The 14471-nt window shown below is 44.4% G+C and overlaps 1 non-coding gene across 1 annotated transcript; it reads right to left on the reverse strand.

Annotated features, from left to right (window-relative positions):
• Positions 1-159: 159 nt before the first annotated feature.
• TRNAK-UUU (transfer RNA lysine (anticodon UUU)) lies at positions 160-232 on the reverse strand. The gene has a single exon. It is a non-coding gene; the product is annotated as a tRNA-Lys (tRNA).
• Positions 233-14471: the final 14239 nt, after the last annotated feature.

Raw genomic sequence — 14471 nt, forward strand, 5'->3', positions numbered from 1 at the left:
TTTTTGCCCCAGAACCTTAAATGGCCCCCTCAAGGATTGAACTCACAACCCCGGGTTTAGCAAGCCAATGCTCAAACCACTGAGCTATCCCTCCCACCAAAGTAACATCAAAGAGGACTCCAGAAAAACAGATTTTTAAGATCTTAGTGAGTAGTTTATTATCTGACCAGGGACTTGAACCCTAGACCCTCAGATTAAAAGTCTGATACTCTACCAACTGAGCGAGCCAGACTCACTTAAATCTGAGCTTCTTCTCAATGTACCTAAGGAGGCTTGATTCTGTTCTACGTTTCTCTGTGTGATACAGAGACCCGCTGGTGGGTCACTACCCTGTGTAATTTCCATTACATACATCCGACGAAGTGGGCATTCACCCACGAAAGCTTATGCTCCAATACATCTGTTAGTCTTAAAGGTGCCATAGGACTCTCTGTTGCTTTTTACCCTGTGTCAGCAACTCGTTAGGCCTGACATACTCACTACACCTAACACCCTCTTGTCCTAATCTGTATCTAAAAGATGTCATGTAAGATATCACTGGAAAACTAATATCTCACTAATCATTAATAGTTTTGTGTGAGGTATGTGCAGAGTTATGAATTTGTGCTAGAATAATGTTCTTAAAATGTGTTTGGCAAGCAATGCACAAGCCCAGTCTGCCTTCGATAAAGGAATGTGTATTTGTTTGTCTGACCAGTCTGGTCATCAGGCAGAGACAACGAAGGCACATTTACATAAAAAGGTAAACAAAGCCTTCAACCTAGCAAGTGTGGGAGATAGCCACTTGCAGGGGTCTGAAAGCCAAATGGTAAGCAATTGACCCAACAGTGGAGAAATTGGAAAGGATCCAGAGAAGAGCAACAAGAATGATTAAAGGTCTTGAGAACATGACCTATGAAGGAAGGCTGAAAGAATTGGGTTTGTTTAGTTTGGAAAAGAGAAGACTGAGAGGGGACATGATAGCAGTTTTCAGGTATCTAAAAGGGTGTCATAAGGAGGAGGGAGAAAACGTGTTCACCTTAGCCTCTGAGGATAGAACAAGAAGCAATGGGCTTAAACTGCAGCAAGGGAGGTCTAGGTTGGACATTAGGAAAAAGTTCCTAACTGTCAGGGTGGTTAAACACTGGAATAAATTGCCTAGGGAGGTTGTGGAATCTCCATCTCTGGAGATATTTAAGAGTAGGTTAGATAAATGTCTGTCAGGGATGGTCTAGACAGTATTTGGTCCTGCCATGCGGGCAGGGGACTGGACTCGATGACCTCTCGAGGTCCCTTCCAGTCCTAGAATCTATGAATCTATAACAGATTGTATGCAATATTACTGTATTATAAAAGTATATTAATTTACATCTTTTATGAAAGCTAATGCCACAGGGGTGATTAATATCATTGTGAAATATAGATATTCGAATTATGGATACTCACTGATATTATGCTTCAAAGTCTGTGACCAAGCAAAAGGAGAGACAAGTTTTCTCCCAGACAGGAGGGAAGGCAATGGAACAAGGTGTATCAAAGACAATGGAAGCCCTGTTTACATAAGAATCAGCAGGGGATGGGAAGTCAACAGGAAGGAAAGAACATCCTGAGTCTGAGGACACAACAGTGAGTTTGGAGAGATATAAGGAAAGAGAAGAAGCCATCTTGGCATCTATCACTGGACATGGACAAGGGCCCAGCATTCTTGCAAGCTGAGAAAGATGGGTTCTTCAACCAAGGGGGCTAAAGTCTCTGGGAATTGAATGTAAATTAAAAATCTACTCAGGCAAAAATCTTTCAGCTAGAAAAACAAGGGAAACCAGTACCTTGCACTTCCGTGGAAGAGCCTGAGAGTAAAAACATCAGCAATGGCTGGAAAGGAGAAAGATTGGTAAGAAATCTACCTTGAACAAACTCTCTCTGTAACTTGAGTTAAGTCTTGGCCACTAGAAAGCACATTTTACTTTTATTTCCTTCTAATCATTTTGTTTTTATCCCTTGCACTTGAACTCACTTAAAGCCTATCTCTTGTGGCTAATAAATGTGGTTTACTTTTAATCTAAACCAACCCAGGGCTGTTTGAATTGAGGTGATTGTTAGATCCAGTTAAAGCAAGAAGTTGCTGCTCTTACATTTCTTTAAAGGAGAAACAGACCCTACTGTTCCTCTGAATGTTCCAGGAGAGGGCTAGACGTTTCAGGGCAGACGGCTTTGAGGGAATGCAGGACTGGGGGTGTGTTGGGGTCACTTAGTTAGGACTAACCAAGGCAGGTGAAGACCAGAGTGCGACTGTGGTATAACAAGCAGGCTGCTGAAGTCATTGTTGCCAAATCAGGGCTGCTCAACATACACAGATGCTCAATGAATGCTTGTAGGCTGGCTGGGAGTGTCCAGACAAGGAGCGACAGCAGCAGAACATGTGAAGGCACTCGGGGTTACAGGACAAAGCATTCGGACGTCATTCACCTGCCAAGCAGATAGCTCAACTTGCTGGACATTCTTAACCCTAACTGTATGAACGGGGACACAGATTTCATCCTTGTGTACTGTAAAAGGTTCTGTAGCAATGGATAGTTCCACTGCAGCTACTGAAGGGTGGGAGGATGGTACCTGCCATTTTATTGTTGTGCTTGAGGCTGTGCAATCTACAAATATAAAGATAGTCCCTGCCCTGAAGAGTTTGCAGTCTAAAAGACAGACACAGAAAACAGGACACATTGTGAAATGCAGAGGTAGGGATAAATTGGTGTGTAAGGTGATTGTCTACATAATTAGCTAATGTAAATCAGCATGGCCCTATGGGCAATGAAGCTATGCCAATTTATGCCAGGTGAGTATGTGGCCCTGTACATATACAGGAAGTCAGTCTTCAGCACTGAAATGCAGCCACCTCTGAGGTGGAACACAGCAGTGATACCCAATTCCTTTGCTCTTGAGAAATGCCTGAGTGCCGGGTAAATTTACAGGAGGACAAAATGATTTTTGTTCCTGGTCACCAGATTCTGCAGAGGATATCATTGTGGAGCCAGCATGTGGGAAAAGCTCCTCAACCTTTTCATCTGTTCAGTGCTATTATTTTGATTCATAATCATTAACAGCCTGGTCCCATGGTACTTCCCCTATCTAGACATGCATTATGTCATTTTCGGTAATATATTAAATCTCTGGCACTGGAAAGAGTTACTTTTGAAGACTGCTATTTCCTAAGAGCTGCCATAACACACACATTTTTAAAAACCTTTTCATAGACACACACAATGTGTGTGCCAAGTCTTCAGAAGATGGTTGTGATTCATGACGATCAATGTAATGCTATGCCCATTCCTTTGTTACCCCTTCCACTGGTGCATTCAGCTATGGCTGGTGTATTGCAGAAGAACACAATAAAATTCCTTGGAAAAGCAGACTAGCTCTGATAGAGTGCCACTGCTATTGAAAGTGACAAACAATTATTGCAATGGTGTTATATCAACTTAAAACTGACGTAAGACAGTGGTGAATCAGTCCCTATAAGTCTAGGTAAATCTGGCACTGTCTATCATGAATCTAGCCACAGATTAGTAGGGGATTTCCCTGTCTAATAGAGTCCTCAGTCTGGTATTTCTTTTTAACGCAACTCAAAAGTGACTTGGACAAATAAAGTTGACTAAATAAAAATGAAGTTCACAGTAGATGAATTCTCAGTATATAGCATTCATTCAAGAGAACAAATTGTCCATTTTTATTGGTTCCCTGAGACTATTTTTATTGGTGTGTGCATAGACTTTATTCATACCAGACAACTTAAATCTATCAATAGGTGTAATGTTTGGGTATCATGTAATAATCATGTTTTATTTGCTTACACACGCATAGCCTGTAGGCGGGAGCTACGCCTAAGAAATAAATCAGGCAGAGAGACACAGACTACTAGTGCTAGATTCAGCATCTAAAAAGAACTGCATCGCAGCAGACACGCAACATTACACCAAGATCTAATTCATGGAAAATCAGATAATAAGCAGCAAGGCCATCTGCTACAGCACCACATCGCAAATCCCTATAATGTTACAACAGGTATTTACAGCGCAGCTTTGAGTTGTCATATCTGGTCTTTTCATTCCCTCTTGTACTCTTCATGCCCAAGTGAAGATATACATGAGAAGGAAGCAGAGTTGTTGTCATTTCCTGGTTGCAAGAGGGGGCAGGAGGAATTTTGAATACCAAGTTTGACTAGCAAACACAAGCCACCCACAGCTAGGCAAATAGAGAGACTGTCAATAGCCTTCCAAGGGGGTATTAACAGAGAATATCCATTGCACTTGGGGCTGCGTAGGCTGTCTTCAGTCACTCAAAGGTGGGTTTTTTATAGCAAGATAATGAATGCGGGATACTCAGCTCACAGTACTGTGTATATATACCTGTCTACGGTATTTTCCACTCCATGCATCTGATGAAGTGGGTTTTAGCCCACGAAAGCTTATACCCAAATAAATGTGTTAGTCTCTAAGGCGCCACAAGTGCTCCTCGTTGTTTCAGCTCTGTGAAATCCGAAGTGGAGACAAGGCACTTGTAGTGTCTATCCCAAAGTAACTAGGCAGAATCAGCAGCACTATACCTACCCACCCACCTGTGGTGACATAGGGAGGTAGGACCTCCTAGCCCGTTGAGTCCAGTTCCTTACTATTACAGGGAACTCCAGCATATTACCCCATTCATCAAGCTCCATCTTAAAACTAATTCAATTGGTTGACCTCATCTACTTTACCTGGCAGTAAGACTACAGGGCCTTGTCTCCACTATGTTTCTAAACCAAGATAGCGAAGGTGCATCAGTCACCCCATCCCACCCCCAGTGACAACTCACCTTTTCTGTCAGTGAGGACATAAGAACGGCCATACTGGGTCAGACCAAAGGTCCATCTAGCCCAGTATCCTGTCTTCCAAACAGTAGCCAATGCCAGGTGCCCCAAAGGGAATGAACAGAACAGGGAATCAGCAAGTGATCCATCCCTGTTGCCCATTCCCAGCTTCTGGCAAACAGAGGTTAGGGACACCATCCTAGCTAATAGCCATTGATGGACCTATCCTCCAGGAACTTATCTAGTTCTTTTTTGAACTTTTGAACTAGACATAGCCACAGTCTTTCTGTTCTGCTTCTGGCCCCACAGCCCCATCTTTGGAGACACAGTGAAGGACGGGGACACACTTTAATCTTTGGAGTTAGCAGCTTATTATGGTCTGATCGGGTCTGATTTTCCTCCTGATTTACACCGCTGTGAGGGGAGAATCTGTCCCATGCTGTTGCTCAAGTAGATTGTGACATTTCAGGCGAGTATTGCTGCGGATGGCGGGGGTGTAATCAGAAGAAAATTGACTGTGCACTGAAAACATACCCTCTCCAATCCTTCCACGTGAGCACTGCGACGAGCGACCTGCACTCTGCCTCAAAGACCTGACACTCCAGCTGTGATTTGTCATGTCACCGGGAGTGATGGGGAAATCCCACAGTCAAAGACAATGGCATCCCCTGATCGAAGGGCACAGTAGACTTACAGGAAAGTTTTAAAAAATGCAAGGGAAATAAAAGCACTGGGGAAGCTGGAAAAAGGGGAATGGATGCTTTGCCAGGGGTGCTGGAACACTTTGTATAGTGGGGGGTGCTGAGAGCTATTGAACCAAACTGGAAACCCTGTATGTGATAAAAACCACTCCAAACCAGGGGGTGCAGCAGCACCCCCAGAACTCCTACTTCCAGCACCTATGTGCTTTGCATATTCACTGTAAAATGCAGACAAAGCTATCCCAAGAGCACACATACGGTGCAGAGCAGACCACGCCTTCCTAGAAATGCTGCCTGTGCTGTTCAACACCTGCACAGTGCATTCCAAGTGAAAACACCGGCGATCTATGTTGCTCCTCGTTTTAGGCTTCAGGATGCAGTCTCTGCGCTTCATTTGGATGGGTGCTCTAGATTTCCCTTCCTCCTGGTAATCTGACTGGGCAAGCTGCCAAGCTCTAATTATAACCATTGGACTCTGCTACGCGTACTCGCTAGAGTCCTAGAAGCTGTGCGGCATGGCTGGAGGAAATGCGGGCTGGCTCAGAGGCTGACTAGAGGCAGGCCAGCTGCCAACTAAGTGGATGGAGTTCATAAAGACAATGAGCTTTAAAGCAATTGAAAAAAACGCCAGACTAGGCCATCTTGCCTTCAGTCAAGAGGAGAAAGTTCCCCCTCTAGTCTGCTAAGAGAGCCCAGAGCTTGCTGTTAACACTGGCAGAGACTGATGTCTGTCCGGGAAATCAGAAAAATCAGAGAAACCTTTTGTGATAGAGGAATCCTAAAGACAGCTGACACCTCCCCTGTGACTACCGGGACCCCCCGTCTGTGCCTACTTCCCCTCACTTCTCCCTTGTCTGTTTATTCACTTGTTCTGTATTGTCTAAATCTGAGATTGTGAGTTCTCTGGGGCAGGAACTGTGGAGGTGTTATTTGTTTGTGCCAGGCATGATGGGTCTCTGATCCCTGTTTGGGGTTTTCTGGGGCAAGTGTAGTAGAAATATCAGTGACCCTTTCAGTGTGGAGTGAACTAACATGAACAACATTTTTCTAATTCATTCTGCCTCATTAACCTCTTTGGGCCAGATCCCCAGCTGGTGTAAGTCAAGATCCATACTATGGGGCTACGTCAATTACACCCGCTGAGAATCTGGCCCTTCAGCTCCTTCTACCACTCATAACCTTGTGACTTTTTCATGCTACAGTTTCAGTCCAGAGCAACCCGGCTCTCCTCCTTCCTGTGAAAACTCAAGTGTTGTGGGAGCCATGTCAGTCCCAGGATAGTAGAGAAACAAGGTGGGTGAGGTAATATCTTTTATTGGACCAACTTCTGTTGGTGAAAGTCTGAGAGAGACCAGCTCTGAAAACTCAACATCTTTTGGCTAGCTTTCCACCAACCCTACTTACCTCACATTCACCAGATGCAGATCACTCTATAGTGCAACTGCAAGCTATTAAATAAATGTGCATCCAATGCAGTGAAGACAATACTAAAGCAACCCAGCTTGGGGTACTTTAATGTTACGCCCCATCTACCTACCTCTGTTTGTACACACACCCTTTTAAAACCCGATTTTTCAGTGACCTTGTTGTGCAGGGGTGGAATTGCTAAGAAAAAACATAGCTCTGCCCATTTGACATGACCAAATTAGATGTTGTTCTTAGGCAGGTTGTGTAGTTGTTCAAAATATGATTGTGGATGCTCTCCTGTGCTCCTCAGGCTTGGCTTTCCCTCCGTAGGGCTCAGATGCTCTGCTTGGTTCCTGGGCTTTGGCTCCCCCTTGATAGGGACTCAGATGCCCTGCTGGGCCCTGCTCGAATCATTGGGCTTCGGTCCTTCTTGACTGGACACTCATGCTGTCAAAATGAGCTGTCAGTCTGAGTAGACTGCATAGATCTTCATACTATGATACTTCCTCTCCTTTCAGCAGCGAAATAATTAACACTGGTGGCATTTTAAGTGTCCCCATTGCCATGTGAGTTAGCACCCACTGAGATGAATGGGGCAGTTGACTCCTCTCAGAGCTCTTGTTTCAGGCTGTCTGCACACTCAGGCTGACATTGTTGCCCCAGTTACACTTGGTTCACGTGTTCGAGATTTTTTTCACAACCCTAACAGACAGAGGCTGACTTCTCAAAGACAACAAAAGCTGGGATTCTGGAGGATGAAAAAGGCATCTTAGGAGAAGTGCAGTTCTGCTCTTGTAACCCACTGGTTCATGTGTGAGGTAGCCTCGATCCACAGAGGATGTGGGTCTGTCACAACCAGGGGACTTGGTTCTTTACCTCAGACTGGAAGGACTCGGGTACTTTTCTCTGGAGGTCCCCAAGGCCACTCCTGGCATTGGACACAATGGCAGGCCCCACACAGTGGGGGCTCGCCTCAGCTTTGAACTGTTGTGTGCCTCAGGTGCTAGTGGCGAGCTCCCTCTCTGCAGAGAAGTATGTAACCCACTGGCCAGTGTGTGTTATGTGTCCACTTCGGTGCCCCTCTGTTAGCCCCCACGAGAGAGGCTGGTTCTTTAGCTCAAGCTGTTAGCTCTGGAGGGCCCCAGATCAATGCTTGGTGTTAGCCAAGATGGCAGCCAAGCCACAACACAGTACTGCTGCATACCAGCCCATTTGGGTGCAGTTCCTGGGCACCCTCAGACATTGAAAGAGTACAACCAGTTGCTTCTGGGCAGCCATGAGGTAGGCAGGGAATCACTCCCCCTCTGTGAGTATTATACCTTAATACAGTGCTTCTCAACCAGGGGTATGCATACCCATGGGGGTACGCAGAGGTCTTCCAGGGGGTACATCAACTCATTTAGATATTTGCCTAGTTTTACAACCGGCTACATAAAAAGCACTAGTGAAGTCAGAACAAACTAAAGTTTCATACAGACAAGGACTTGTTTATACTGCTCCATATTCTATACACTGAAATGTAAGTACAATATTTACATTCCAATTGATTTATTTTATAATTACATGGTAAAAATGAGAAAGTCAGCAATTGTTCAGTACTAGTGCTCTGTGACACTTTTGTATTTTGAAGTCTGATTTTGTAAGCAACAAGTTTTTAAGTGCGGTGAAACTTGGGGGTACGCAAGACAAATCCGACTCCTGCAAAGGGTACAGTAGTCTGGAAAGGTTGAGAGCCAATGTCTTAATATAACTAGTGCTGCCTACACCTAGATGTTCTGTGTCTGCTGACGTAACACAACCCTTGTTTTTACTTTGTCTCATTTCACACTGTAAGATGGGGGGGGGCGCGTGTGGGGACTTTGTTTTCTTCCTTATCTGTACAGCACCATGCACACCAAGGGATATGCACCGGTGCCAAGAATATAAATAATACCAGTAATGAATCTTTAGCTGCTTTGCTTCATCTGTTCAATTTCAAACAGATTGAGATGTGCTGAGAGGGAGTTATTGCTGCTATATTAAATCTGTCATGCCGGCTGAGGTATGTGATTTAGATAGCTCTAACACCGTTTTTTTTTTTAAAGCCCTAAAGAGAACAGTAGTTTTGGGCCAGAACCCAAATCGTTAGGGTGTTGTTTTTTAAAAAAAGTTATTTTTAAGAAAATGGTTTTGGCAAAGTACATTGCGAAGGGATAGTCTCCAGTGAATGCATGAGCACTGTAAACCGATTCCTGCTACAGTTGGCATTGACTATGTGAAGATAAATATATCGCAACAGGAACATTACGTAATTAATCCTCACCGCCTTCTGAGGTAGGGTAAGTAATTATTATTATCCCTAGATTACAGGTCAGGAAATTGAGCCAGAGAAGTTGAGTGGCCTGCCCACCACCACAGAGATCCGGAACTAGAATGCAGTATTCCCTTACACCCACACCTGTGGGCAGATCTCTATATTACCTTTTCTATTGAACTATTGTGTCCATACTCCCCAGCATGATTGGTTTCATGCTGTTTCATTGTGTACCTTTATATACTGGCTGTTTTCATGGAACTTCTTTCTTATGGCACTGAGAGTTAATGGACCTTGAATGAAAGTGGATCCCATGAGTTGGGAGCAGTACACGATGTTACTTTTTACTAGTAGCTGAAAGGTGTGGCAGTCAGGTCAAGTAATGCACCATCTGCCTCATACAACCAATGAAACTGCTGCATGCAAATTAGTTGTAGAGGCTGAGTGGTGATTGGTTGAGTAACCTCTGATATCACAACGGGGTAGGACTCTTGGCATGGCATAGATACATGCCTTGCTGTCTCACAAATGCAATTCATAATGTCTAAATGGCTAAGAACTTAAAAATTGGATGGTAACAGACCACGAATCCCAGTGATCATTGAACCTGGTGATATTCTGAACAAAAAGTGCCCTGAACCATGCTTGTAGCTGTTCCCAGCACAGGCACTGACTTTTCAAAATGCTGGGGGGTGCTCAACCCCTGGCTCCACCCCAGGCCCCACCCACACTCCACTCCTTGCCCCAAAGCCCCACCCCCGCCCTGCCTCTTCCCGCCCAGTTCCGCCCCCTCCCCTGAGCACGCTGCATCCTCGCTCCTCCCGCCTCCCTCCCAGCCTCCTGCACGCCGCAAAACAACTGTTCGCGGTGGGCGGGAGACGCAGGGACGGAGGGAGAGGTGCTGATCAGCAGGGCAAGCCCATGGACAGGAGGTGCTGGCAGCAGGGGGAGGTGCTGATAGGGGGGCTACCGGTGGGTGCTAAGCACCCACCATTTTTTCCCCATGGGTGCTCCAGCGCCTATGGTTCCCAGGACATCACACTGACTCAACAGACATTCTAGGCTTCAGAGGAACACAGAGACAGGTGACAGTCCTGGATTCTTACTATATAGATACTTTGTAATACAGGAGTATGTAGGAGCCCCAGTCATGGACCCATTGTGCTGGTTCTTTGTGGATGGAGACACCACCCTGGGAATTGTGGGTGATTTCCACTTATTGAGCAGCACAGTCAGTCTGATGATCATGAGATAGGAGGATCTAGAGAACATGCTCTTGAAAGACCAGAGCCTTTCCTGGTGCTCCCTCTTGTGGTGAATGTTCTGTTTCCAGAAGTAAGAATGTAGTAAGATGCTTTCTCTCTTACTCAAAGCCACCTCATTGCCCTACTTAAAACTCTCCTTTGCCGAGATGCCTGCTGTTGTGTCATTTGCTCTTTACATATCAAAAATGTGAAGAAACCACATGGGCACAGCCGGGTCCCATATAACCATGTTTATTAACTGTACACTAACATGCAAGACCTAGCTGTCGAACCCTCTATTCTGACTGTTTTCTGGCAGCTTCTCAATATAAAATATGATGAGCACCACCAGACGGCTCACAATTATTTAAAGGGACACTACCCTATTCCTAGACACTATCCCTTCAAAACAATGAACAATGGCTCAGCTATTGGTATACTAAGCCCACAGCCCATCAGTACTGTCTTATTATTTCTTTGTCCTCCCTGTCTCTCTGTATCCATCTGTGTCTTGTCTTAGACTATAAGCTCTTCAGGGCAGGGACTGTCTTGTTTGTTTGTGCAGTGCCTAGCACAATGGAGCCCTGGTCCATGACTATGGCCCCTATATGCCACTACAATACAAATAAGAAATAATAATAATTATTGTTCTCTAACAGATCATGAGGGGGGGGAAAAAGCTCAATCTAGATTCAGAAGACCATATCCCTAGCCGGTGTAAATGTCAAAATTCCATTAAAGCCAACAGAGATAGGTGATTTAAACCAGCTAAGAAGCTGGCCTGATTTTTCTCCTTATTCTTACTTGGTACCATTGCTCATTGGGAACCATTAATCAGCAGTGAATTTGTTAGTTCAAACCCAGGGTTTATTATTCAATCATTGAAACAACTGGTAGATGTTTGAGCTTCCTTCCCTTGTGTGGTGTTGATTGCTATACGTACAATATGAAAAGGCTCTCAGTGGGTATTTTATAGCCCATCCATACACCTTGACACTTATTTACAAGAACACTAGACAGCTAATTTCATTGTAATGGCTTGTATACTCTTTCCTTACTCGTAACAGCTTCTTCAGCATAACACTGCCACTTACCCTAGGTTCATAAAACATTCTCACTTAAGTACCATGGCCTTGAGTCCCAATTCCTTCCACTTGCTCTTTACAAATGACATATGCCATCATATGCCAGCAATGCCCCTCTGCTATGTACATTGGCCAAACTGGACAGTCACTACGCAAGAGGATAAATGGACACAAGTCAGATATCAGGAATGGCAATATACAAAAACCTGTAGAACACTTCAACCTCCCTGGCCACACAATAGCAGATGTAAAGGTAGCCATCTTACAGCAAAAAAACTTCAGGACCAGACTCCAAAGAGAAACTGCTGAGCTCCAGTTCATTTGCAAATTTGACACCATCAGATCAGGATTAAACAAAAACTGTGAATGGCTATCCAACTACAGAAGCAGTTTCTCCTCCCTTGGTGTTCACACCTCAACTACTAGCAGAGCACCTCACCCTCCCTGATTGAACTAACCTCGTTATCTCGATACTGATTTATACCTGCCTCTGGAGATTTCCATTACTTGCATCTGAAGAAGTGAGGTTCTTACCCACGAAAGCTTATGCTCCCAATACTTCTGTTAGTCTTAAAGGTGTCACAGGACCCTCTGTTGCTTTTTACAGATTCAGACTAACACGGCTACCCCTCTGATACATTTAGAATGGAAAGGGCAGGTAATTCACCTTGGGTCAGATGCTGGTGTCATTCTTCCACTGAGTAACAGCTCCTCAAAGGGTCCCATTAAAATCAATAGGCCCATTCATGGAGTATATTTCAGGGCTTGTCTATACAGAGCAGCAATGTGAACTATGGGGGTGTGATTTCTGGAGCACACTAACATGTTGCCCATTAATTGGTCTGTGTGGAGCTGACCGACACTTATTAAAAGCTCCTAGTGCACTTTAAATAATCAAGTATCAGGGGGTAGCCGTGTTAGTCTGTATCTACAAAAACAACAAGGAGTCTGGTGGATTTAAATAATCACTGTTTCAAACAGCACGAGGGAACTTTTAATGCACACCAGCAGAGACTATATGGACTGGTTAGAGCACAACACGTAAGTGCGCTTTAGAAATCACACCCGAATAGTGCACTTTGCTGCTCTGTGTAAACAAGCCCTCATAGATTCACAGAGTTTAAGGCCGGAAGGGATCATTAGATCATGTAATCTTACCTCCTGCATATCACGGACCATTACACTTCACCCCTTACCCTTGTACTGAGCCCAATAACTTGTGTATGTGGCAATTTTGTGTCTCTCTCTTCCAGAAAGGCATCCAGGCTTGATTTGAAGACATTAAGAGATGAAGAATCCACCACTTCCCTTGGTAGCTTGTTCCAGTGGTTAAACAACCTCCCTATTAAAACTTTGTCCCTTATTTCTACTTTAAATGTGTCTGGCTTCAGCTTCCAGCCTTTGGTTGTTATTCTGCCTTTCTCCACTCTACTAAAGAGCCCCTTTGTAGCTTGTATTTTCTCCTCATTAAGGTACTTATACACCATGATCAAATCACCTCTTAATCTTTTGGTAAACTGAACAGATTGAGCTCAGTAGACTCTCATTGTAATGCATTTCCTCCACCCTTCACATCACTTTTGTGGCTAAGGTATTACTCCATGTGAGTAAGGTATTAGCATCTGGCCATATGAAACTATTGAACTTCAAATGGGTCAGAGGGTATCTCTAGCTGAGCATCCCAACAGGGTTACAGACAAGATCATAGAATCATAGAAGATTAGGATTGGAAGAGACCTCAGGAGGTCATCTAGTCCAACCCCCTGCTCAAAGCAGGACCAACACCAACTAAATCATCCCAGACAGGGCTTTGTCAAGCCGGGCCTTAAAAACCTCTAAGAACGGAGATTCCACCACCTCCCTAGGTAACCCATTCCAGTGCTTCATCACCCTCCTAGTGAAATAGTTTTTTCCTAATATCCGACCTAGACCTTCCCCACTGCAACTTGAGACCATTGCTTTTTGTTCTGTCAAGATGTCCTGTTAGATTTTACAAATCCCTTCTATGCTCTACTTTGTGGTAAAAATGTGTGCAAAGATCTGTAGGTCTCTGCCACGAAAGTTAATATGTCATCTGATCAGGAAATTGTGGGCCTGATCTGCAGCTGGTGTAAATCAATGTACACCAGCTAAGGATCAGGCCCAAAATCTTTGTAGTAAAAGACAGTGGGCATACCTAGAAAAACCCACTGGAGAGAACTAAAATGTATGGTCCCCTTACGTCCATCAAATCTTTGACGATACCTAAACCTTAGAAGACGGCCTCCCGTTTATAGTATTACTAGCAGTTTTATTTGTGAAATGATATTGACTGATATTCTTCTGTCTCTAACCTCCATGCATAGCACAAAATGAAATGTATTTCACGATTATCCTATGGAATGTTATGCTACTTGGTATTTATATGCACCAGTAAAAATGCTGTGGGGACGGTAGCCCAGATGCACAGTGCTTGCCTTGGCAACGCATCTGCTCTGGAAGCACAGCCAAAGGGGCATGGAACGGACAACACAATCTTCAGCAATCGGATGTTGGTCTTATGCATGGTTCGGTTGTTTCTAAAACTCCTTGTGATGTCTCCTTTCTAGCTATTAGCAGTAGAACATTTAATTTTTTCAGGCAATGTCCCCAAAACCAAACAGTTTAAGCAGTTTTTGTCTGGATAGAAATCTATTACATTTTGGCGACTTCCTCCCAGTAGTACCCTAGGATCTGTCCTAGGGATGGAAAGAAGGTTGAGCTAAGTAACAGCACTGAGGGAAGCTAGCACTGGACCAGGCATAAAGGCCTGATCCAATATCAGCTGACGTCAGTGGAAAGGCTTCCATTGACCTGAACAGGTGTTGGATTGGGCCCTCACTGAAAGATTCATAGTAGAGAGAGATGAAAAGGGCCAGCTAGCTCACTAAACCCATCTACTTC

The sequence above is a fragment of the Emys orbicularis genome, chromosome 2 (genome assembly GCF_028017835.1).
Source record: "Emys orbicularis isolate rEmyOrb1 chromosome 2, rEmyOrb1.hap1, whole genome shotgun sequence".
NCBI lineage: Eukaryota > Metazoa > Chordata > Testudines > Emydidae > Emys > Emys orbicularis.